The sequence below is a fragment of the Pistacia vera genome, unplaced genomic scaffold (genome assembly GCF_008641045.1).
Source record: "Pistacia vera cultivar Batoury unplaced genomic scaffold, PisVer_v2 Contig408, whole genome shotgun sequence".
Taxonomy (NCBI): Eukaryota; Viridiplantae; Streptophyta; class Magnoliopsida; order Sapindales; family Anacardiaceae; genus Pistacia; species Pistacia vera.
The window spans coordinates 532,876-554,933 of record NW_022196233.1 but is presented as its reverse complement, the minus strand read 5'-3'; the positions used below and the strand labels follow the sequence as shown (position 1 = coordinate 554,933).

General features: G+C 31.9%; 1 pseudogene; it reads right to left on the bottom strand.

The window, feature by feature from the left end:
- Positions 1–3,227: 3,227 nt before the first annotated feature.
- On the bottom strand, positions 3,228–3,832 carry LOC116142412 (annotated as a pseudogene).
- Positions 3,833–22,058: the final 18,226 nt, after the last annotated feature.

Below are 22,058 nucleotides of genomic sequence, written 5' to 3'. Positions count from 1 at the left end.
ATCGAAGTATGGTGAAGTGCAATCAGGACCGTTAGGTTAATTAGTGGACGGATGAGGAAAAAGCCCAAGGGACACGTTACCGATGATGCTCGAATGGACCCACTTTACCATGAAGACAGAAAAGCCCCCAGCTCATCAACTACCGACTTTTGTTTTTGAGAGTTCTAGAATATACTCTTAACTCAATTGAAGCCTAACGTGTCGCAGAAGGAGTTTATTAAAATAATATTTTTGAATTATTTTTGGAGAGAATATGAATTTATAAAAATATTATTTGATGAACTGATTCATGTATCGCTTTCTATTTATCAATTAAGGCCAAAAAGCTCATAAGCTTTTTTCTCAAAAGAAGGATTATAATTTTCGTTGGAGTAATTTTTATTTTATTTTATTAATTAATACCTTTCTTATGGAAATAAAACAATTACATTTTAGGAAATATAAGTCGATATTTTTTTAATAATTTTTTTAGGGTTTTTTTATTTATAATAATTAACCCTATTAAGTTCTTCTTTTAGGGAATTTTTGTATTTTTGGTAATAATTAAACCTAGTAAAATGGATATTTCTCGAATATATTTTTGTTTTCACTTTTCTCTAATGTTTGATGACAAGAGCATGACACGATATTCCAATAATTAAATATCTATAATAAGATGAGAGATACCCGTTAACTAACATTAATTAAAACTTGACTAGTAACTTCCACTCAACATTAAACACTAATTAATTACTCAATAATTAACTTGCAAATTAGATTTATGGACCATCGCCCACAACCAATTAGTTTATCCAAGGTATAATTAACCATAATGAAAATTAAGAATTGGGTTAATTAATTAATTAATTAAATTAAATTAAATTCCATTTGTCTTTCTCAATGCAAATTATTACTTTGATTTGTTGACATTTCACCTACTTGTAATATGCAATGCATATGTGCACAAGTTTCTTTCTCTTAATTTAATTAATTACATCCACCGTCCAATTCAAACCAATGCAATGGGTCAATAATGGTTGCTACAAAAGTTGTACATTTTCTTGGCCGTTTCATATTTAATTTGATTATTACTTTGTCCATTTCTACTCGCTTGAGTTCATACATGGTGGAAAATTAAAATCAATCTCAAGACTTATCACGAAGATGGGTGTTGGTAAATATTTACTCATTTTGGTATCAAATTAAAAAAAAAAAAAAAAAAAATCTCTTTTGATTTGAACTTTTAAAAACATTGTCATATGTATACATTTTAATTTATTTATAACTAAAATTTATCTGTTCATTATAATCATATTTTAATAAAACTTCGCATCAATAAAGGATTTATATTATACGATTATTTTCGTGTTTAGTCATCCTCATTTTTGAAGCCATTTAATATATATATATATATATATATGTTTAATACTTTTTTTATAATTTTGTAGGTATGAAGCTTGATATATGTGCATGGCTCACATTCTTTTTAAATATCAATGAAATATAATGAATTAATGTATTTTTTTTCATATTTTTCTTAGTTAATAATACTAAAATGTACTATAATTATAAATTATGACAGGGAGGATAAAATATCAAACAGAAGAAAAAATCTTGAAGGGCAAAATCTTATTTATGAATATAAGTAGGGAAATCTAATTATAAAATTTTAATTAATTAATGTACTAATCGCAGTCCATAAACAAGATTTGTGAAATTAAATCTATTGTCAACGGAAGCAACATGATTTTTTTAATTAATTAAAGATGGATAAATTGAAAGAAGCACACAAAATTATAGAATTGTCGGAGACCCCCTTTAATTATGTATTATTAATTGGCCATTAATTAACCGTAAATTTTAAATAATGAAAATTCATTGACTAACGAAATAGAATATTTTCTTAAAAATAATCAATTGATTTATCAGAAGTTACAACTGTGTTCTTAGTTTAATAAAATATGTGTCACATAAAGATGCTTGGTACATGTGACCGAATTGAAAGAAGAAAATTGAGAGGACCTTGACAGGTGAGAGATCAAACCACTTCCATACCCAAAAACCGCCCTCCCAATAATTTAACCTTTTATTCGTACAAACATTACTCGGATAAACTACGTCAAACAATATTGATAAACCATATATTAATATCGCTAGGTAATATTGACGAATGATTTACTAATATGATAAATACTAGAAATATAGTTTCATATATATATATTATATATATAGGACATTCATATGACCTATAAGTCTACATGTATTTGAAAAATAACTTTAACTCAAAGTTGAATTGCGATTTTTTAAAAGTGAGTATTCCCATTTGAGGAATTTATGCACATATAATTTCTGGAATTAGTAAGGCAGGGCTTAGTTTTTTCTATCCCTGAAAGGAACCGAACACCCACATGGCCTCATCTTTGAAGTGGGCAGCCCAATTGAAGCACCATTTTCATGCCATTGTCTTTATTGTTGTTTTGTTTTTTACCATTTTATCTTTGGATTTCATTCATGGCCTTATAGCCGCCCCACCATACATCACCCTTTATACATATTGAAGACACGTATTACGTATCATTTATTAATTATTAGCAACATACGAACGAGCGACAGCAATAAGTAGTCCTATAAGTATCAATCATTAGTATTCAAACAATTAAATCAATTATGGACCCATTTAATATATTTAATTAGAAATAATTATAATTCATTAAAAAAATCATGGTATCAATCATTACTATGAAACAATTAAAATTTATAGTGAGCTATATATTTTAAAATTAAGAAGAAAAAAACCATTATTATATTAATTTTTTGCTCATTTGTTGGATCCAAGAGCTAGATAGAAAAAATAATAAAAAGAGAGAAGTAATGACAACAAAGACACAATTGAAAAAGGCCATTTAAAAAAAGAAAAACACAAAGAAGATAATGACAACCTCCCAATCAAACAGTCGACACTCAATTCTTATCTATTGGAAAATAATAATTAAATATTAATAATAATTTCATATTGATTTTTCTTTCTAAATTACAAATTTCACAAATGTAATTTTGCTATCTGTCTCTTTCATTTTTCTCCATATTGATCTATAGCAAAATGTACAATTCAACTCTTTTAAAATAAGAAAAATAAAATAAAAAAAAAAACTAACGGCTTCCATAGCTAAGAGCAAGAGATAACGATACTTAACGGCGTTAACCTTTCTTCTATCTTCTTCTCAGCTCACTGATCACTCTCTTCACCATCACACTGCAGCTCTGCACCAGTGATACTTAACGGCGTTATTCCCGAGGGGGATCCCGGTTTGCTTCGACCCGAAATTGATGTATGCCGAGCCCTTCACGTACAAAATGATACTTCCCAGATTAAAGGTCCCAACTTTCCATCTCACCGTCCATCAATCTTGAACAACAAAGGAATAACCCCATTAGTTGATCTTGCTCAACGAAACAGCATTATACGGGCCACGGCACGTCGGTGCCGTAAACCAACGGCGACCAAACGTCAATCTCGTGTGGGCCTGATAAGTGGGAGGAATCGCCGTCCTGTAGGTGATTTGCTGGTTCCGATAAACTGGCGTAAACGTCGACCTTGTCGTAATAAACGCCGATTTGTCGTTGGATTGCGCGAAGAGATGGTGACTTGGAAGTTGGAGGTGAGGAAGTTGGGAGAAGAGACGTGAAGCGTAAACGGTGGCGTTTGGAGGACGAACTTGGGTTTGGGGGCGGAGATGGCCCAGAAGGAGGATGGTGATGAGGGCGATGAGAAGAGATGAGGATGGCGGCAAAGATTCGGCGGAAGAGTTACGGCGTCCGTCCCGTGGTGGCCGCAGTCTCCTTTAGCAGACATGGCGGGTGAGGTGTGAAATGAAAGTAGTGCTGGGGGGAGAGTGAAAGAAATGAAAGTAGTGACGATTGGTGTAGGTTGTGGGAATGGGAGAATGGAGAGACGTGGGTTAATGGAGAAGGAGAGGAGGGACCTTCTTGCTTTGAGGTGACCGTGACTTGGGGTGAACGTGTTGTGTGTTGAGTGTTTATATATAAATTTAAGTTTTTTTATTGGCTTAGTTTAACTCTTAATAGTAGAAGTAATGTCGCAATTTGTGTTTAATGGAAGATTAATTCTAAAACAAAGTGAGTTCTCAACTAACTAAACAAGTAGTTTTTATACGAGAATTCTCAGGTATAGACTGTCCACAACTGTAATAACAATAAAATTTATAATTTTCAATGCCAAAATTCTAAAAAATTATATTTCATAATTACCCATCGTCTATCGACAAACAAACACCAATTTTTATTATTAATTAACATCATCTGTTGACCAACGTGTCATCTTTTAAAAATATACCAACGTTATTGCAAATTTAGAGGAGATTTGCTCCCTTTATTGAGTGTTTGGATTCGAATATTGAGGTCATCTACCACATTGTGATTTATCTGGTCCTTTGGAGTTACAGAGTATTCAACAAATCCCAGAGATTAGTTGATGTACACAAATACTAGCCCAAACATCCCAATTATCACAAAAAAAAAAAAAAAAAGAAAAAAAAAATTTGTATTATGGATGTGAACCTAAAGATCCAAAACAAAGACTAGAGAGTTAAAGCTCACCTATATCCCACCTGTTCCATATAATGGAAGGAAACTTCTACATGCTTACGACTTTTTTTTTTATATTAAATAGATTGTATTGAAACCACGAATACATTAAGGAAGGAGAAGGATTGAAATATCTTATTTTGTTGTTGCATTTAGTGGTCAATGTCATTGAACACAATTTTCCATTTGATTATGCAATAGAGATGACAAAATGGAATCTATTAGCGTATGAAAAGTAAACTGATTTAACATATAACGAAATTGATTACGTTGATGGTGAAGAATTGTATGAGGAAATACTTATACAAATAATATTAAATCTGTCGGGCTACCCGACCGTCACCTCACTAGTTAACAATGACCCCGAAAGAAAAGAGGAAAGATTTATATAATATTTATGGGTGCGTTTGGTTTATTATTTTGGATAGGATTTTGAGAATAATATTGGGCAGTGGAATATGGGAGTATTACGAGATAAAATTTAAAAACTTATAAAAAAACCCATAAGTTTGATAATTTAATTAAACACCCCAACATATAAAATGACAAAAATGCCCCCACCACCCGCAGTGCCAGATTCCAGCCACCACCGCCGGAATTTAGCCGAAAAATTGCATTACGACACAGACCGGTCGGATTTGTGTCGTAAAACGTCGATATGACCTTTTTCGGCCAGATCCACCACGGATCTGGTCGTGGCGTAGGCTGTTTTACAAATTCTGATTACCACCGACGATGATTGCCAAAATCTGGCAAGTATAGGTTGATGGGGGTGTTTTTGTTAATTTTTAAACTTTTTTCTGAGGGTATTTAATGAAATTAATAAACCTAAGGGGTCTAAAATTAATTAAAAAAATATTGTAATATTTCTGGAATAATGTGTCAAACAATATTTGGAGAATATGATTGAGAATATGGGTAGAAATAGGGAGCCAAACGCACCCTATATCAATCTTAAAATTTGTATTTGTCCAAGAGAAGGCTGGATAAAATTATACACAGAAAAAAATCATGTAAAAAAAAATTTTTTTTGGTTAACTGGGATGTCTGAGCCAACCTATGTGCACCTCGAAATTAGCAATTATTCTTGTGATTCGAACCTAAGAGCACAGGAGAATCAAACCCTTGACCCCAAGCCTTTACCATTTGGCCAACCCATTGTTGGTTCAAAATTATGTAAATTTCATTATACTATATTCTTCATGTTCACATATTAGTGATAAATTTTGTGAATAATATTATATATACAAACTTTTCATACAAACTCATATAGACTACCATGTTTTAATGTAATTGAACGATTTTGAATTAGAGATAAATTAAACAATTAAAGGAGATAATATTTTGAGCGTTACTCTAAATTTATTATTGTATAAAAATGTACATCACATAACATTGAACAATTTTTTTGTCATATATACATACGTAGCAGTCGACAGAAGTAAAAAATAATAATAAAAATAGCAACTGCTTCATCACAAGAGAGCAGGAAAAAATCTCAAAGAATAGGCAAAGTCATAAATATAGAGTTTATAACTAATTTTTTCTTTGTTTTCAATAATGGTGAGTTCTTTAAATTATTGAATATTAATTTTAAGATTACATGATATTGTTGAGGCATGATTATTGTTTTGAGAAGAAAATTTAGATTAAAAAGGACTTAAATATATGGTTATCCGAGAGTTTTTATGTTCTTATAGGCCTATCTTTTTCATTTGGGTCGTTGCCCATTATGTAAAATCTGTAACCTGAAAAAGCCCAACCTCTCGGCTTCTTTGTACTTCCCTCAGCCCAACTCTCACATCACATTTGAAAGAGACCAAAAACTTTTGGCCCATTATGTTACTGTATTTAAAATCAACCTAATTAAATAAATATTAAAAAATTTCATCTTGAAGAGAAAAAACAAGGGGCAAAAGCACATGGGTGTATTGATGTGGTCATAAATGGCTGGCGAAGAAGGTTGTTAAAATTCGGTCATAGCAGCCACTCTACCATCACATGGACTATTCTATTACTATACACAATTTTATGAATAATAAATAAAAAAATCCTTTACCCTTTGCACCTAACAATTATGGGTTTAATTTAATTTAAGATACATTAATTTTTAAGCAATTGATTGGGTGGACTAAAAGATTGATTAAACAAAAGTGAAGATAAGGGTCATTCAAAAGTGTTATATAAATAATGAAAGTCTCTTTCTATCATGCCATGATTAGTAGGTAGAATTGGTGAAGGATGAAAAGGACCGCCACTTACACCATGTGAGAGATCAACCCACTTCCATACCCAAACACCGCCCTCCCAATAATTTAACCTTTTATTTCTTCGTACAACATTACGTCGGATAAACTACGTCAAACAATATTGATAAACCATATATTAATATCGCTAGGTAATATTGACGAATGATTTACTAATATCGATAAATACTTAGAAATAATAGTTTCATATATATATATATATATATATATATGGACATTTCCATATGACATATAAAGTCTTACATGTATTTGAAAAATAACTTTAACTCAAAGTTGAATTGCGATTTTTATAAAAAGTGAGTATTCCCATTTGAGGAAATTTATGCACATATAATTTCTGGAATTAGATAAGGCAGGGCTTAGTTTTTTCTATCCCTGAAAGGAACCGAACACCCCACATGGCCTCATCGTCTTGAAGTGGGCAGCCCAATGAAGCACACCACAAGTGTACCATGCCATTTGTTTCATTGTTGTTTGGTTTTTGACCAATTTTATCTTTTGGATTTCATTCAATTTGGCCTTTTTAGCGCCCACCCATACATCCACCCTTCTAACAATATGAAGACACTCTGTATTTATGTATACCATTAAGAAAATGAAAGCAATATATATCATAATTACAAATGAAAAATATTTTTTAATTAATAATAAAATTATTATCGAATAAGAATCTTACGTATCATTTATTATTATTAGCAACATACGAACGAGCTACCGACACTAATGTAGTCCTATATAGTCAATCATTAGTATTCAAACAATTAAATCAAAATATGGAACCCATTTTAAATATATTAATTAGTAATTAATTATAATCTCATTAAAAAATATCATGGGTATCAATCATTATACTATGAAACAATTAAAATTTATAGTCAGCTATATATTTAAAATTAAGAAAAAAAAACCCATTTATTATTATTTTTTTGCTCATTTGTTGGATCCAAGAGCTAGAATTAAGAAATAATTAATAAAAAGAAGAGAGTAATGACAACAAAGACACAATTGAAAAAGGCCATTTAAAAAAGAAAAAACACAAGAAGATGATATGACAACCTCCCAATCAAACAGTCGACACTCAATTCTTATCTATTGGAAAATAATAATTAATATTATTGTAATAATTTCATATTTGATTTTTCTTTTCTAAATTACAAATTTCACAAATTGTAATTTTGCTATCTGTCTCTTTTCATTTTCTCCATTTATTGATCTATAGCAAAATGTACAATTCAACTCTTTAAAAAATAAGAAAAAAAAAAAAAAACTAACGGCTTCCATAGCTAAAGAGCAAAGAGATAACGATACTAACGGCGTTAACCATCTTCTTCTTCACTGATCACTCTTCTTCACACATTCACACTGCAGCTCTGCACCAGCTGATACTAACGGCGTTATTCCCGAGGGGATCCCGGTTTGCTTCGACCCGAAATTGAGTATGCCGAGCATTCACGTACAAATGATACTTCCCAGATATAAAGGTCCCAACTTTCCATCTCACCCGTCCATCAATCTTGAACAACAAAGGAATAACCCCATTAGTTTGATCTTCGCTCAACGAAACAGCATTATACGGAGCCACCGGCACGTCGGTGCCGTAAACAAACGGCGACCAAACGTCAATCTCGTTGTGGCCTGATAAGTGGGAGGAATCGCGTCCTGTGAGTGATTTGCTGGTTCCGTAACTGGCGTAAACGTCGACCTGTCGTAATAAACGCCGATTTTGTCGTTGGGATTGCGCGAAGAGATGGGGACTTGGAAGTTGGAGGTGAGGAAGTTGGGGAAGAGACGTTGAAGGCGTAAACGGTGGCGTCTTGGAGGACGAACTTGGGTTTGGTGGGGCGGAGAATGGCCCAGACGAGGAGGATGGGGATGAGGCGATGAGGATGAAGATGAGGATGCGGCAAAGATTCGGCGGAGAGAGTCTACGGCGTCTGTCTCCGTGGTGGCCGCAGTCCCTTTAGCAGACATGGCGGGTGAGGTGAATGAAAGTAGTGCTGGGGGGAGTGAAAGAAAATGAAAGTAGTGACGATTGGTGTAGGTGTTGTGAGAATGGTGAGAATGGAGAGAGTGTGGTTTAATGGAGAAGGAGAGGAGGGACCTTCTTGCTTTCGAGTTGACCGTGACTTGGGGTGAACGTGTTGTGTGTTGAGTGAATTTATATATAAATTTTAGTTTTTTTAGGCTTAGTTTAACTCTTAATAGTAGTATGTAATGTCTGCAGTTTGTGTTTAATGGAAGATTAATTCTAAAACAAAGGATGTCTTAACTAACTAAACAAAGTAGTTTTTATACGAGAATTCTCAGGTATAGACTGTCCACTAACTGTAATAACAATAAATTTCATAATTTTCAATGCCAAAAATTCTAAAAAATTATTTATTTTTCATAATTACCCATGTCTATCGACAAACGAAATCATATTTTTTATTTAATTAATTATCGTCTACTGACCAACAAATATCATCTTTTAAAAATATACAAACGTTTACTGTAGATTGATTGAGTATAAATATAAATTTATGTTTCAAATCTTTATAATAATTAGTTCGTAAATAAATTTGTAATTTTTATCAAAATATAATGGAATTCTTCTTTTATTTCAATTTTTTTTTTTTTTTTTTTTTGGTTATGTGTGTGTTATGATAAGTATTTTGAGAGACTTCGAAATATATAGGAAGAAACAAATATAAATTCTGACAAGCTCTTAATACGAATAAATTATGTTTGTGTTTTAATTAATTAAAGCATATAGATTACAATAAATCGGCTCCTGATAATTAACAAACAAGATCCAATAATTGGTCGAGCTATTTTTGCCCTAAATAATCCAAAAATTAATAACATAACATAAATTAGTGCTAAAGAAATGTGTCTCATAAATAAAAACTTTTTTAAAATTATTGACCCATTGATACAAAGTTGTTATTGATTTCTCTAATATCAAGAAAGCGGAGCGCGTCTTTTTGTTAATCAAAAAACTTACAAAAACTTAAAAGTTAAAAGGGCTAAAAAGATTAATTACTTTTAGATCAAAGTATGGTGAAGTGCAATCAGGACCGTTAGGTTAATAGTGGATGGATGATGAAGAAGCCCAAGGGACACGCTACCGATGACGCTCGAATGGACCCACTTTACCATGAAGACAGAAAAGGCCCCAGCTCATCAACTACCGACTTTTGTTCTTTGAGAGTTCCAGAATGTACTCTTTACTCATTGAAGCCTAACGTGTCGCAGAAGGAGTTTATTAAAATAATATTTTGAATTATTTTTAGAGAGGATTATGAATTATAAAAATATTATTTGATGAACTGATTCATGTATCGCTTTCTATTATAAATTAAGGCCAAAAAGCTCATAAGCTTTTTTTCTCAAAAGAAGGATTATTATTTTCGTTGTATATTTTTATTTTTATTTTATTAATTAATATCTTTATGGAAATGAAACAATTAAATTTTAGGAAATAAATCGGTAATTTTTTAGGGTTTTTTATTTATAAATTAACCCTATTAAGTTTTTCTTTTAGGGAATTTTTGTATTTTTGAAATAATTAAACCTAGTAAAATGGATATTTCTCAAATATATTTTTGTTTTCACTTTTCTCTAATGTTTGATGACAACAGCAGACATGATATTCCAATAATTAATATATAATAGATGAGAGATACCCCTTAACTAACATTAATTAAAACTTGACTAAAACTTCCACTCAACATAAACATAATAATTACTCAATAATTAACTTGCAAATTAGATTTATGGACCATCGCCCCAACCAATTAGTTTATCCAAAGTATAATAACCATAATGAAAATTAAGAATTGGGTTAATTAATTAATTAAATAAATTCCATCTGTCTTTCTCAATGTAAATTATTACTTTGATTTGTTGACATTTCACCTACTTGTAATATGCAATACATATGTGCACAAGTTTCTTTCTCTTAATTTAATTAAAACCATCCACCGTCCAATTCAAACCAATGCAAGAGTCATAATGGTTGCTACAAAAGTTGTACATTTCTTGGCCGTTTCAATTTAATTTGATTAGTACTTTGTCCATTTCTCTCGCTTGAGTTCATACATGGTGGAAAATTAAAATCAATCTCAAGACTTATCACGAAGATGGGTGTCGGTAAATATTTACTCATTTTGGTATCAATTAAAAAAAAAAAAAAAAATCTCTTTTGATTTGAACTTTTAAAAACATTGTGATATGTATACATTTTAATTATTTTATACTAAAATTTATCTGTTCATTATAATCATATTTAAAAAACTTCGCATCAATAAAGGATTTATATTATACGATTATTTTCGTGTTTAGTCATCCTGATTTTTGAAGCCACTTAATATTTAATATATATATATATATATATATATATATTATATATATATATATATATATATATATAAATATATATATTATTATATATATATATGTTAATACTTTTTTTTATAATTTTGTAGGGATGAAGCTTGATATATGTGCATGGCTCACATTCTTTTTAAATATCAATGAAATATAATGAATTAATATATTTTTTTCATATTTTTCTTAGTTAATAATACTAAATGTACTATAATTATAAATTATGACAGGGAGGATAAAATATCAAACAGAAGAAAAATCTTGAAGGGCAAAATCTATTTATGAATAAAGTAGGAAATAATTATAAAATTTTAATTAATTAATGTACTAATCGCAGTCCATAAACAAGATTTGTGAAATTAAATCTATGTCAACGGAAGCAACATGATTTTAATTAATTAAAGTGGATAAATTGAAAGAAGCACACAAAATTATAGAATTGTCGGAGACCCCCTTCAATCATGTATTTAATAGGCCATTAATTAACCGTAAATTTTAAATAATGAAAATTCATTGACTAACGAAATTGAATCTTTTTTTAAAATAATTAATTGATTATCAGAAGTTACAACTGTGTTCTTAGTTTAATAAAGTATGTGTCACATAAAGATGCTGGTACATGTGACCGAATTGAAAGAAGAAAATTGAGAGGACCTTGACATATCACCTCATTTTTACTCATGGAATATTATGTCTTAAATATTTCTGGCATCTCTTGATTCTTGATATATATATATAGGCTCTTTTGGGTTTTTTTTTTTTTTTTTTTTTTTTTTTTAAATTTTGAGGGTAAATTACATATTTTAATTTTTTATTGCCTCAATAAGAGCTGGAAAATAAAAAAGTGTTTAGAGTGATCGATACATTCATTCGAACTAAATTGAATATTCATTGGGTATGTTACACTAATCCAATCTTACCATGATCATCTCTTAATCATAATTTTTTTTTTTTTTTTTTTAATATGATCGGAGGTGTCCGAACTAGTTTACGTGTACTTCAACTAATCTCAAGACCCTAAAATTATGGTCGGATAAGAGCTCTAATGACTATCTCTATTAGCAACTGAAGAGGAACTCAAATTCAGGATCTTTTGAGTAATACACACTAAGAGTCTTTATCAAACCACTTGACATCAGAGCCTCTTAATTTGATTTTGATCGACCCAAAATCATTTCCTATTGTTAATAAAAATATTATGAAAAGAAAAAAAACTATTGGACCGCACATGATTATCAAATAATTATACCTTAAATCTTTAAAAATGAAAGAAAACTTAAATCAGTGTAGGGTCCTATTCCATTCTAAAATCAGTAATTCGATTCGGAAACATTCTCAATCGGATACCCTCTGCGGAAATTCTAATATGATTCTTGAGAAAGATAGAAGGCAGCTAGCTAGGAGAAGGATTAGAATAAAGCATGAATGACCAAATTGAGAAAACAGAGAGAGAAAATAGAAAGAAAGAAGGCAAGGATATTCATATCCCGTGGAAGGATAACATATCCCTGAAAAAGTTAACGGCTTTGTTTTGCACTAACATTTAGGCTGATTCTTATCCTAGTGTGTGTACGTGGGAAAAAAGTCCCCACATGGGATTCTTCGAACCTTGAAATTCTTATTTTTTATTTTTTAAAATTAAACTCTGGAACCAAAATAACGATAGAAGCTTCTCTTTGTTATTACTTAATTGTTTTATTTGAGCGCGTGTTGTACAGGATTTATTGTCATTTCACAATTCAATTCTTTTCTTGCACATGAAAATGTCCAATGTTTTGGTCATTATTCACCCATCTTTTCCTAATTTATTTATTTAAGGGAAAGTCTATGATATAAAATTGGTGTCATTCATCAATGGCACCTAAAAATTATCAAAAAGATATTATATATGTCATATTAATCAAATAATTTTCCACGGTGCTAAAAAATCGACCTATTTGACATCTTATTAATTTTAGAGGGTTTTAATCATTCTAAATGGATTTTTATTATTTTTTTAAAATAGTGAGAGTAGATAAACTTATATAACCTCTTAACAGGCTTACTATAATAACCCTTTAAAAGAACAATTATTTCTGATAATATTATAAAAATTAGATTGAATTGAATAATACATTTAATTTTTTTTTTTTTTTAAACTGAGTTAACGATTGATATAAATTTAATAACATTAATAATATATATTCACAGCAAATTCTTACTATTTATTCCAATAAATACGCCTTGTTGAATTGCTGCAATAACAAAAATTATATCAATACTCTCAAAGTTGTTGATATATATCTTTTTTAAAAGTTTATCAATTGAGAAAAAGGGATTTGAAAGAAGGCATGACCTTTGCTTGAGCTTTAAAATTCATGGCCAAGGAAAGAGACAAAGATAGAAAGAGTAAAGAATAAAGAGCATGAGAAAGAAATCTTGAATGGTAGGGAATTCTTTTATTGGGCACAAAAATACAAACTTAAAAAGTAGAAAATGAAATAAAGGGCTATTTTGAGAATCCAATTAAACAATTTTAATTTGCATGGTTTTGAGAGCTTTATTGACCCTTAAATTAAAGTAATTAAATAGTAAGATGTAGCAGGTATTTGAATTATGAGGTGTAGAATCTTTTGAATGTTAGCATCAATTGGAAGAAATTCATATAAAGATAAAAATTTTTGGTGGAAGAGAATGATGGAAAGGAACCACAAATCCAAAGGAATGGATATAAAGCAACGTAGCTTTGCTTTCTTTAATAATAATAATAATAACCGTTTGGATCGGGTTAATATTAGATAACTGTGGTACTATTTTTTAAATTAAGCAGATGACGATGTTTGGTTGGTTTGTAAAAAATTATTACCAGAATATTTTATGACAAACAGTAGCATTTGGGGGGTATATTTCCGAGAATCTTAATACCGAGGGGGCGGGGGGTGCGCCTGTTATTAAAACACTCTGGTATTACAATTTTTTTCCCATGTTGCCCCTAAACAGTTGAATATTTGGTCCAAATTAACCTTATATTTGTTAATATTTACAAAACACCCAATCACTCATGCATAAACTTTTGTCCTCACTTTTTAAAATTTTCGGACGGCATTGCCCTTGTTATTGTCATTTTACTCAAAACTAGCCACCATCGGCAGCCACCGTTGACCACCACCGAAGGCTGCCAAAAGTCGTCATAATGGCATACGATCGGCCATGCGTCGGTAAAAGCTAGATCTGGCTGTTTCACGGCTAGATCAATCATCGTTTCACGGCCACGGATCTGGCTGTGAAATAACCATGTCTTTGGCCATGAAACAGCCGACATTTCACGGCCAGATCTGTGGCCGTGAAACGGCCATACACGGCCACATCTTTGGCCATGAAACGACCATAGATCTGGCCGTGAAACGGCCAGATTTGTGGCACTGCTGACGTCACGACTAGATTTGTGGCACTGCCAGTTGTGGTGGTTGGCTATTGGTAGTGGGGGTGGATGGGTGAGGTGTTTTTGTTAAGTTTAAAACGTTTTTGGTTGCTAGGGTGTTTTTGTTAAATCTGAAAAGTAAGGGGTTAAAAGATTATTCAAAAAATAATAATAAAAAATAGTGTTATATTAATATTTAAAAAAGAGGGCAATTTAGTAATCTATATAACATACTCACCTATTTATCCTCCAAACCAAACATATTATTCACCAATTTATTCGATCCAACCAAACACATTTTCTAAATATTCTCAGTAATCTTTAAGGTGATTTTTTATTCCGTTACTATAATATCCCCCTATAATAAAACATTATATGATCCAAATGCCCCCTAGAGGATAAAAAAAAAATTCAATGCGTCGAAATGCTAAAATTTTAATCCTCCAGTGTTCTCAACGTCTGCCTTTAGAGTACATGTTAAGACAATCCTAATAATAATGTTAATCAGTATGACCAAAGCTATATCTAATAACATTAATCATAATTAGGATGACCAAAGCTAATTAGTTGACAATCAATTTTTGGTGGAAAAAGAAGCTAATAATACATTAGGGTTGATTTAACAATAATTTGATCATGATGGTTGGATTAATATTGACATTATTGTCATAATGATATTATTAGATCAACGACGTACAAAATTCTAAAAAATGATAATTAATAAGAGAAAGTAGAAGAACCTTTTTCTCCAAGGAAGCCCTTGTTAGTTGTTAGTAATGAAAAACATCAACTAAATTTATAATTTCCATATTTTCTATTCCTACATATATCATTGACTTACAGAGATAAAAATATAAAATAAATAAAACAATTTTGATTTAAGATTAATATGTAAGTGTATAAAAAAAAAAAAAAAAAAACAAAAAAAAAAAAATATCTCAAGAAATTATAGTTTTATCTCCGAAATGGGAAATAATTAAGGCAGGTATAATAGTAATTAATTAGCTAACTCTATTAATTCTTTTTATTATCCTCATATATAACAAATAAAAACTTGTAAATTTTAAATAATTTAGTAAAAAGAGGAGCATAATTGTTGTTTTATGTTAGTAATTGTTAATTAATTATGAAAATATTTCAACAATTTAATTTCTTTAAACTCCACCTAATAAACAAGATACGAATATTTTATAATTCGATTATTTAAATGAAGCATTTATGCATGCAAAATCTTATAAACTAATAGATATGATGAAGAGATGAAATAAAAAATAAAGAAAAAACAAAGAAAATGAGACCAAATGTTCTATCAATTGCTTTTAAAGTTCATTATTTCTTCATTAATGTAAAGCTTGAAAGCCACGTTTCTTTCCAAATCACATGGGAAATAGTACTTCAATCATAAATTCATAATTCAGTTAATATTCTTTTTAGGGAGAATATAATTGGAGATCGAAAAATTCATTCATAAATTTAAATTCAAATTTAATAATATAAGATTTTGGATATAATTTTATATATGAAAGAGTCCACCAGGCACCTACCTTGCTTTTGTACTAGACTGAAGTAGACCAAATTAATAAAATATAATTATAATAATAATGCCCAAAATATTAATGATTTAATTTAGAGGAAAATATGGAACAATTTGTCTCCACTTTCATTTTTTTTTTTTTTAAGAATTAAAATGTCAAAGAAAAAACCAAATGCCCATTTTATTTTTCATAGAGAAGGGAATATTGTATTACCTGTTCAATAATATTCTCAAGCTCAAACCTTAAATCTCTAATCTAAGGATCACAATTTTCCGAAGAAAATAAAAATAATAAAAACCCGAATCCAATGTCCAATCCTTATAAGAGAAGAGTTATGGGTATCATATCGCTTTACTAATAATGATCAAAGGTTGATAATGTTATTTTATTTTACACAAATAATAAAAATAAGAACTTAAGTTTAGTCAGTTTGATTAGTTGGTGATTTCTTTCAAAATTAATAAATTTGTTGATTAAAAGCAGAATAGATAGGCCATTAATTTAATTAATTGCATGCATGCAAATTCAAGTGAAAATATATCAAACTAATTAATTGCATTACATTATTTATAAGTCAATGTAAGTTTTTCCCCTTATTTATTTTTGAGGTTGGAGCTTGTATGTTAGGTGAGATTGGTAAAATTTCAATCTATATCTTTCAAAGATTTATGTTACATCAAATCAATCTGAATTATATTTGATGTTCTGATTAATAAATTAAAAATCATATTTTATGTATGTGGTTGATTTGTAATTTCATTTTTCTCCAAACTCATCAGAAATCAAATTGGTTATTTAATAATTATATAGTTAATTTAATGAATTAAAGTCAAGCCATTAGAAAACAGGAAGCTTCCTAATGTTTCTGCTCAAAATAAATAGAAAACTATGAAATAAAAAATAGTAGGCTAACAACATGTTGAAATACAGTCACCAAACAAACAAATAAATTGAAAATTATGTCAGTTCAGGAAGTTTCTGGGCTTACTGTTTGATTGATTGACTCAAGGATCCATCCCGAGAAAGGCCAGTCTACTACCAATTTAATCATAGTCTAGACTCTAGACAGTGTAATTACAATCAAACTGATTAATTAATGAAATGAAGGTGGTGGTCCCTCTTATAGTGACTAAGAATCTTTTTTATACACAAATGAAATGAACAGGTCAATCCATTTTGATTTTGTCCAATTCCTTCAACTTGCTCAATACAATACACCATAGTGGATCACTATTTCTATGCTTATCTTTTCTGCTCGTCTTCTCTAACAGGTCAATACAAATGAAATTTCAAGTTATTCCCATATTTATCTAACAATATTATGACTTTAAACAAACACTAATACCATCACCCACATGTTTCACAATTGGTTGAACTGAATTTATTACGTGCATGTTTCGGTTAAAAAATATGACATTATTGCATCTTCAGATCATTTCTGCTCACCAATTAAAGACTTCAAATTAATTTGATGTTACAAAATGTTGGTATGAGCCCAACTATTGTAATGGGTCCTCAACATCAAAGCCCAACCTCAGAGACACACCCTTTCTTTCCAAAAAAAAGTGGAACGTTCATTCATATATAAAGTAGACAAGAAGGGAAGGGAATGACCAGATCTATCCCTGCGATAAAATGAAACAAATCTCTAATTTTGATCTTTGATACAAACAAAACTGCCTTGTGATTTGATATTGGAATAATGATATGAACCCTATCCAACAACTCAAACAATTGGGTTAGGCAATGAGTCTTCATGTGATTGGGTAGAACCTTCCTTGAAAAACCGGTTTGTCAAGAAAAGATATCCAAACCATTATAAACCACATGTCCACCCCTTTCCCTTCCAAAGTGGGATCTTAAAACTCAAATCCCATATTCATAAATTGATGCTAATGAACAAGGTACTGGGATGTTTGACATGCAGACTGCAGGTTTAATCTAACGCATAACATTCGAAGACCATTCCGTTCAAGCATGGAGTTCAAAAATCAACAAGCAATTATGTAACGATGCACCTTAGAATTCAGAAAGTGACTTCTAATTTTACCACATCTTGCTGTTTATAATACTAGAGTGAAAGACTTTCAATAACAGTATTTAAAACCTGAAGCTACGAAGCAAAATCCAGATGTTTCTAAACTCAAATTGCACAACAGTATTTCATGGGGTCTCCGAATAAGAAGAAACAGACTAAAATCTAAGCCATCCCTTCATGGCTTAAACCAAATGCCCAAATTATACACCCAAACTAGTCTTAAAAGTGCAAAAAATAAACATAAAACTAGGGCCGTAGATATCAGTAAAATAGATACAACAGATCAAACGAACAAACAAGAAAAAAAAAATGTCCAGCACAACCGACAGAGTTTAGTGCTCGAGTTGACAGAAAGCTCCCACGGAAGTCACCAGATCATTATTACGAACCTAACTCAACAATGTATCACCTTAAAATGCAGTACAACAAACAGAAAACAGAGCACAAACCTACAAGAAATACATGCTTGATCGTACATCCCTCAGAGCCTTGTCAGTGACCTTCGCTCAGCCCTGAAACTTGCTGACACCCATAATATAATTTCCCACAGTATTAATACAAACTATCACACTATATTATGGGAGTGAAAACGTTTTTGAATGAATCGATTCATTACCCATCAGGGCAGCATTGTAGTAGAAGAATAATTGGCTCATACTGTTAGAAAGTAGGTCTCAAAAAATTCATAGCAGACTTTCGAGACCTTTGATTCTTTAGCGGAGAAGTTGATACCCCAACTGGTACTCAAAAGTATAGCCACTCATCACTCATGAAGAAAGAACTAGAGAACCAAGAGATTCTCATAAGAATCGGACACTCACAAGAAGCACAGGATTCTAATATCTAGCTTAAGACTTTGAATTTGCCTTATTCAAATGAAATGACAGTAAAGATGAAACTGATAAATGAAAATGAAAGGAAAGTACTTGCAAGTAAGCAGCACAGAAAGAAAAATACAGTTCCATGTTCAAAACCACAAACACACGAAGTACAACTCATACTTAAAAGCATGAGAATCTTTCGAGACTTGATTCGAGCACTAAAAACTAGCCTTTTCATCAAACTTTAAACTCAAGGAAAGTATGTATTGCAAAATCCAAGATGGATTATCTGCTAGAATTTGAGATAATGAACTCTTTCTGTGAAATAATCTCAGTTTCAGGCAAACCACCTCCCGTGAAAAACGCAGAATACACGATAGGAAAAACTCTGAACACATTCTCTTCTAGAATTTATACAAATCTAATCAAAACAATAACATATGATAAATTTCTGCAAGTTTAGATGTATTAGAAGAACCCCATTGAAGTTCAAATGACCGTGATCCTTATCAATATCGCCATAAAACAAGAAAACAAGAACTCTAAATCCAACTCTAAACAAACTAAAATCAACCAATTTAGGTTTGACATGAAAATTAAAACTAAAACTATATAAAACAATTAAATAAAACTTATAAATTTTAAATCCAAATCATGTGATGTGAAACCATTGAACTATAATTACTACATAGTTTACTCACATTCAGTTCTTTACATAGCAACTAGACATCGGCGACCCGACCCGTTAAGTTCCCGTCGAATCCACCATCATTCGAAAGCCGAATTCACACCCTCACAGACACTTTCATCAAACGCCACCTCATCTCCACCACCCGGTTTTAAACCGGACCCACCCGTAAACCCCAACACTGAAATCCACCAGCCCACGAGACTTCCGGTCCTCCTCGATTCTACTCACCACACTCTCGCCGACGTACTCGTCCACGGCGCCCACGGAAATCGACATGCGTCTCGTTTCCCTTATCCTGCGCGAACGGCGCCAGCTGCGTCGTCGCGAGCTCAATCCGGCGTACGCCACCGACGCCTGGAGGGAGTTGTACGAGATCGCGAGCTTCTCGTGGGGTTTTAACCGTCAGGGTGAACTGCCACGCGGCGGAAAGGGAGGATGTTGACTCGGTGGTGTTGGTTGGGAGACGGAGCCCGAGTCGACTCGGAACTGGGGAGTTGGGGTCGAAGACGAGCCACGTGATGAAGGAGGCCAAGGCCATACGGTGAGGAACGCGAGGACCATCACGATGAGACGGCGGAGAAGCGTGGACCCTGCTCGACGGTCGGGTTGATATAGGAGGTGGGGTCCACGTGACTTTGGGGGGTTGTGGCGGCGGCGGTGGGGCCGCGTAGGCGAGGTGACCGGATAGCCGGTGACGGCCTTGTCCGTTTGAGAGGGTCTTGGGCCTGGGCTTGGGCTGAGATGATGTGCCGCTGTCGCCATTTCTTTTAATTTTCTTCTTCTCAAAAGAGTTGAGAGTTTTGAAAGACAAAGACTCCTCAGAGAAGAAAACTAGAAGAAAAATTAATAAATTAAGAGAGAGTTTGTTTCGTTAGTTTATTTGGGAGGGAATCTCAACGCCAGTGAGCTGCCGGAAAAGAGAGAGAAACAAGACGGATGAGCTGTTAGTGTACACGTGGCATGTTGGAGGAGTGGAAATTTTGAAGTGGTGTTATAGTTAATTGTAATACCATACCGTTAATGGAATACCGTATTATGGAATTTGTTTTAGTTAAAACACATATCGCTCAGTGAGACTGTTTTAGGTGAGGAAGAAGGGTTAGTATTTTGTTGTTTTAGTGGGATTCACTTAAAACCTCCTTAAAATTCACCACAAAACATACAAACAAAACTCATCTTCAACAATTGTGTCAATCACTTTAAAAAAAAAAAAACTTCCCTAAAATACAGTATAAAACTCACATAAACAAATCAACAAAACCAAACCATGTGTGCCGTCGCAAGGATCCGGGTTGAGGAGCTTGCGGTGGCCAAAGAGCTTCTCGCGGAGGTCATGTGACGGATTTTTTGACACCCTAAAGTTTTAGTGAAAAGACGTAAATATCCAAGTTTTCGAAATGTACACCATCAACAAAAAGTGATGTGATATACTATTGAGTTAACAAACTCATCTATAACTCAATCAAACTCTTATCTTCTTTCTCTTATTCTTTTTTTTTTTTTTTTCTCTCTTTATTTTATTCTTCCATTCGTCTGTCTCACTCAACTTGACCCGCTTGACTTTGAAAAATTTTCAAATGACAATTAAATTTCACATAAATACTTTGGGCATATATATATATTATATATAAAATTAATTTTTAAATTTACAAAATACCTTATACCTCACAACTATACTAAACTTACACAAAATTATACTCCCTCTGTTTCACAATAATAGTTGTTTAAGGTTATGCACATTTTTCAATAAAACATTCTCTCTCTCCTCTTACTGACTCCTCCTTTTGAAATACAGGTGGAAAATTTTTGGTTTTGTGCTATAAAAGTGTGAAAGGTTATTGAATTTAATATCTATATATTATGTCATTTTCCTCTCCTATTTCATCTGTTACTGACTCCATTCTTATGACTTGCATCTCCTCATTCTGTTTCGTTACTCACCATGGCCAAACAATGTAATAGTAGAAGTGTGCTTGGGGAAATCGATTTGAATGTTCTTTAACCTATAGAAGCTACGAATGAAGTTGATGACATAGCTAAGGAAGTGAATACGCATGGAGTCAGAAAAAATTACAAATGAACAAAGGCAAGCTATTTTTGAATCTCTGTTGAAGCGAAGTGTCAATGGACAATTAAAGAAAACACTACATCTAAGGTGGCTCAATTATTTTCAGTAGTATGCGTATAGTCCAACGCATCTGTCAACGAGGAAAAGAAAATGAAAGATGGATTCTAACACTAATGTGTCTAGCAAAAAGGCATTAAATTGCGGGCGCAAGCGTCTTCAAATTGACGTCAATCAATTTCGACATATTCCATTGCGAAGAAGGATGACACTTAGGTATTTATCT